Below are 6,190 nucleotides of genomic sequence, written 5' to 3'. Positions count from 1 at the left end.
TTGAACTTTCGAGGATGTCACACATTTCAGATGTTGATATGATTTTCACAGCACTAATTTACCAGTAAAAGTGGATCTGATCCTTTCTAAAGATAATTTTGTATATGATAGTCATATGAAAACTAATAAAAGTTAAATTTCTTTACGCAGTTTTTTTAAGAACTTTAAAGTTTCAGATTTCAGATTCATATAAAGAAAATAATCAGAAAGTTAGCAATTAAAACTTTAGGCTCCTGCCTAAGACCTTTAAAGTTCTTATTTAGAAACTATATAGAAACATGCTAGATAGTATTTTTAATCAGTTTTTAAAGATTGATTATTTACTGTCATTGCTGCAGAGACATTTGTGTGATATGTGATTAAAAATAACCTCAACACAAGAATGAGATAATAACGTTACACATGAAAGTGCTAAAAGGGGAGAATTTCTCTCCCTCTCTCTCTTGCTTTTTAAAACATCCAGAAGCTTGTATAAACATTATAATTTCTTGGAAACAGCACAAAAACAACAGGTCAGCTCCTAAAAATGTTAGATTAGCACAAGTGGAGAGTGGCAATTAGGAGATCTTCATCTGATTTTGCCTTTTATTGATAAACAGGTTGTGAGAATCCTATTTTACTTAGTTTTTTATCAGACTTTGGATGATTATTTTTTTCGCATGACTATATGTTGTAACTCATCCAGTACAGAGCTGCTGTTGCATAATGTGCCTGTACTGTGGGTGTCCTTGTTATCAAATTATGACTGGCTTTTGCCAGGAAACCATCTTTTATCACTAACATCTTGCTGTTTCCTGTAAGTCTATGTTCATCCTCCATATCTGTGAGCAGTGTTTATTTTGTTCTGATCTTCTTAGATTCATGGAGAAACATAATATTTTATGAAAGCATTTAAGATATTTAAGGACACTTTAATGAATATGCATAGGTTCATTAACATAGGTACACATGTGAACAAAGAGTACCGTGTGTGTGTGTGGTGTCAAGATGTGACCCCATAAACGACTTCCCTAAACCTGCTGGTCTGGTAGTCCAGCAGTTCATCTAAACAAAAGGCACTTAGACTAAAACAGATATACTTGTGTTTGCTATACCATAAAACAATAAAAGAAGGTACGACCTCTTCTTGTGACCCCAGGATGTGAGTGTGTATGCCAGAACACTCTGGAAGGCACACAGAGTCTTTACAGACTGCTAAGGATCAGACCTCTATCAACATGCAATTGATTATAAAACTCTAAGCATATATGAGTAAATACTTCTAAGCATAAATGACAATCCAATAATATAAACCTGACATATTCCACTACAGATTACAGAATACATGCCCCAAAATGTATTTTGTAACGTATTCAGAATACGTTACTCAATGAGAGTAACGTATTCTGAATACTTTGGATTACTTAATATATTATCTTGCTTTTTACAACTACATGAATGTACTATTGCTGTGTGATTTATTACTATTACTGAAGGTCCGCGGCTCCGAACCGTAGTAAAGGGACCTCTGGCTAATACGTCGGGTTTGTGTCGGGCTCGTAGCCAAAAACTAGCTTTACTTTGTTGTCTGGGTCAACTTTGCTTGCGAGAGACAGAGAGAGGCGTTGAAAGGCTGCTGCAACGGAACTTATTGTTTCGGACGAAAACACGAACATGGTGTACAGTCTAGTCTTAATAGCTTACTTACAACTGGGCTCGTCAGGCACTCTTCTTGGCTGCAGTGGTTATTATTATATTTACATGCTTCCAGCTCCCGTTTCTGCTCGATGACAACTCGTACTTTTCCACTCTCCTTTAATCTCAGCCAAATCGATTTACTCACGAACAAAGAAAACACTGAAAAAAGCCCAACAATAACATTTTTAGGTTGTCTAAGTGACTTATGTTTAACCCGAGTAGTGAAACTCCGCGGTGATCTGAAAATGATGTGCCGGGAGTTGTGCCGTTCTCGGCGGCTTCACTGACCCTCGAGCTCCCAACTAGCTATCGAGCTGGTGGGTAGCAGACGTCTCCGAAAACGTCGAAGCACTTTTGAAAATATGCGATATCTTGATAAACCGAGCAGATATTTGATGTTTACACAACTACTTTATCGCCTGAAAATATGTTAAAAGTTTATTTTGTGACCCAGAAAGATTAGTATGAGTAATTTTAAAACTTAGTAGCGGCCGCCATTGTTGGAAACTGGAGTTTGGCTGGGCCACGCTATGAATTCTGGGATATGGTAGGCCACGAAGGACACACCCGACCCATCCTTCAAATTCGGGGAAAAGGAGGACGCATTTGTCGGCTGCATTCAGAGGAGTCTACGAATCTGGACAGCCTTCGGCGCGTCGCTGTGACGTAATCAGTCTACAAATGCGTCCTCAGGAGGATGCAGCCCATGAATTTGGACACGACCTATGACTGTAGCATTCTGCTTATTAGCTTAGCACAACAACAACAACAAAAAGGCGCTCTGTCGCTACCCGATCTGTACCGGAAACTCGATCGGTACCCCGCATGCACAAATCTTACATCACTTCCTCTCTTTGCCAGCATTGCGACATTCAATATATTTGAATGATACGGTTAGCGCCCAGTTAGCTCCTAGCATTTCTCAACAGCTCTGCCTCCTTTTTCGACTACCGGGACATTTAAACTATGGATAATCTGTATACAAACAAATTCATGCTTTTCTCCTCAACAGAGAGTGTTCCCCGATTGAACAACAGCGCCGTAAAATAAGAAGAATGGCGCCTAATTACAGAGTTAATATTACAGACTTTGTAATATGTCACGTGAAGATTCATCAGCCAGATGAAGTGTTTACTGACAATTGACAGTGATAGCGGACATCATCATCACTATTCCAATCAATCCTCTCCACACAGACAAGCATAAAGACACTCGACTATCACTAAATCAAATTTAACACATGTTTGTAATGACGCTAATTCAGTTTACAATAGGGTTCATTCGCTCGGTCAGCAGGTGGCAGAAAACCCCTGCACATGCGCAGTAAGGATCGGGGAGTACTGATCCGTCACTATCTTTTTATTTTTTTGTTTTTGTCTACATTATATTAAATGTTTCATTATCGGAAATATTTTAAGAGATACTTATTATTCTTAACATCTTAACAGATACTCTGACCCGTAACTATCGTAAAACGCTTTGACCGGAAGTAGACACCTTTCGCGCATGCCGCGAATCACTTCTGGCGGCACTTCATAAAAGACTATCTACCATCCCTCCAAAGAAGACCCAAATGGCAGAAGGAGAACCCAGATCTCACATTGAACTCTGTTGTCATGATTATGGATTCACACCTTCCACGTGCCCTTTGGCCTGTAGGAAGAGTGACACGCCTGCTGAAAAGCCCAGATGACCGCATCAGAACTGTGGAGGTCTTAGTACAGGATAAAATCTATATCCGCCCTGTCTCCTGTCTGATCCCCCTGCCTCCGCTTCCTGACGAAGATCGATCCTGACCATATCAACATATTTCTCTCTAGAAAATATGGGGGCGGCTGTTGTAGAGACCCACCCTTTGGCACATCCCAGCACACCCACTCACTTCACCAGATGCACCTTGTTTAGTTCTCTCACCTTTGATTGGGTGTGGTGCTTGTCCTCGATTGCAATCACCTGTCACACATTATATAAGGACTGCATTCACTTTTGGCTCACTCTTTCTTCACTTCCACACGGGGCGGCAGCTGAGCTGTAGCAGTCCATGTGTGTCTTTGTTTCCTTCCTTCTTTGCCTTATTTATTTGAGAATAAAAGGAGAACCCTGAGAATAATTCTGAATTAGATGGCTGCTTTTTCTTATTCTAACCGGATGAGCCCATGATGCTGATTGCTTCAGCCCTGAACCTTCCTTCCTTCAAAACATGGGTTTCCGGTTGGGTTTCCGGTACGGATCGGGTAGTGACATGCTCTCTCACCCAGGAAACACACAGTAGCAGAGAGAGCGAGTCATCCTGTAACCATGGCAACCGTAACGCTGCCGTCTGGAACAACAGAACAAACAAAACCCAAACAGTCCTGACCAGCGACAATATGAAACAGGAAAATACCGCCGTGTAATCCATTTATTTCAACAAAGTAACTGTATTCTAATTACCACCTTTTTAAATGGTAACTGTAATGGAATACAGATGGCCCAGGATGTGAGTGGGCGTTAAGGCGTCTGGGGAGGGAACTCAAAACTGGATTATAGATGGCAGAGAGTTGGAGTCATAAACCACCGCCTCTGTTCAAAGATGGTCACTCACAGTGGACATAGATGGCTTCTTTCACTCCTCTTTCAAACCATCTGTCCTCTCTGTCCAAAATGTGAACATTGGCATCCTCGAAAGAGTGTCCTTTATCCTTAAGATGCAGATGGACTGCTGAGTCTTGTCCTGTGGAGGTGGCTCTTCTGTGTTGTGCCATGCGCTTGTGAAGTGGCTGTTTGGTCTCTCCGATGTAGAGGTCTGGGCATTCCTCGCTGCACTGTACAGCATACACCACATTGTTAAGTTTGTGTTTTGCCGTTTTGTCTTTCGGGTGAACCAGTTTTTGTCTGAGCGTGTTGCTGGGTCTGAAATGCTGGATGTCATGCTTGGAGAAAACTCTCCTGAGTTTTTCTGATACACCGGCTACATAGGGGATGACAATGTTGTTGCGTCTGTCCTTCTTATCCTCCCTCGCTGGTGTCTGATCTTCTTTTCTGTGCCTCTTTGCTGACTTTAAGAACGCCCATTTAGGATAGCTGCACATTTTGAGTGCTTCCTTTACATGCGTGTGTTCCTTCTTTTTTCCTTCAGGCTTATATCTATAATCCAGTTTTGAGATCCCTTCCCAGACGCCTTAACGCCCACTCACATCCTGGGCCATCTGACCTCAGGAATTCGCATGATAAGGTGGGGCCAGGTTTCACAATGAGCTCACCCGAAACTCTGGCTGATTGGGACCCACACCCAGTTTCACACCTTGGCTCAGGCGATTAGAGGATCATCAGGGGGTCCTTTTGTCCCTCTGTGGGGGGTCACTCCCACTAGGTTTAAATCTGGGACTCCACACCATTTGACCTTAGAACTGAAGAAGCTTCTCGGATGAGAGGTGAAACGTCTTCAAGCAACTTAAAGAAGTCCAGACGCTTTTCTTTGCAAGCTCCTTTGACTGCTACATTAACATTAAATCAAATCAGGAGTACTTAACTCCCTGGTATAATTCTCAAACGTGCACCTTAAAGCAGATAACTCGTAAGCTGGAGAGGAAATAGTGTAACACAAATTTAGAGGAACATCATTTATCCTGGAGAAATAGTTTGCTGCTTTGTAAGAAAGCACTCTGAAAATTGAGAACATCTTACTATTCATCATTGATTGAACAAAATAAGAACAATCCTAGGTTTCTCTTCAGCAGTGTATCCAGGCTCACAACAAGTCAGAGCTCTGTTGAGCCAACCATTCCTTAAATGTTAACTAGTAATGAATTCATGAACTTCTTCACAAATAAAATTTTAACCATTAAGGAAAAAAATTACCAATAATCATCCCACAGATGTAATATTATCTACAGCTACTTTTAGTACCATTGATATCCATTTAAAGTCTTTTTCTCCAATTGATCTTTCTGAGTTAACTTCAGTAATTACTTAGTCCAAACCATCAACGTGTCTTTTAGACCCCATTCCTACAAGACAGCTCAAAAAAGTTCTACCATTAATTAATGCTTCAATCTTAAATATGATCAACCTATCTCTAATAACTGGCTATGTACCACAGGCCTTCAAGCTGTGGCCTAAAAAGCCATCACTTGACCCAGGGGTCTTAGCTAATTATAGGCCAATCTCCAACCTTCCTTTCATATCAAAAATCCTTGAAAGAGCAGTTGTCAAACAGCTAACAGATCATCTGCAGAGGAATGGCTTATTTGAAGAGTTTCAGTCAGGTTTCAGAGCTCATCACAGCACAGAAACAGCTTTAGTGAAGGTTACAAATGATCTTCTTATGGCCTCTGACAGTGGACTCATCTCTGTGCTTGTCCTGCTAGACCTCAGTGCAGCGTTCGATACTGTTAATCATAATATCCTATTAGAGCGATTAGAACATGCTGTAGATATTACAGGTACTGCACTGCAGTGGTTTGTATCATATCTATCTAGCAGACTGCAATTTGTGCATGTAAATGGAGAGTCCTCTTCACACACTGAGGTT

Source organism: Aulonocara sp. 'chitande type north' Nkhata Bay, linkage group LG16, assembly GCF_057382095.1.
Source record: "Aulonocara sp. 'chitande type north' Nkhata Bay isolate Kocher_YH1m ecotype deep benthic linkage group LG16, A_spYH_male_GT1.1, whole genome shotgun sequence".
Classification (NCBI taxonomy): Eukaryota; Metazoa; Chordata; class Actinopteri; order Cichliformes; family Cichlidae; genus Aulonocara; species Aulonocara sp. 'chitande type north' Nkhata Bay.
The sequence above is the reverse complement of the archived record's forward strand: the minus strand, read 5'-3'. Positions refer to the sequence as shown.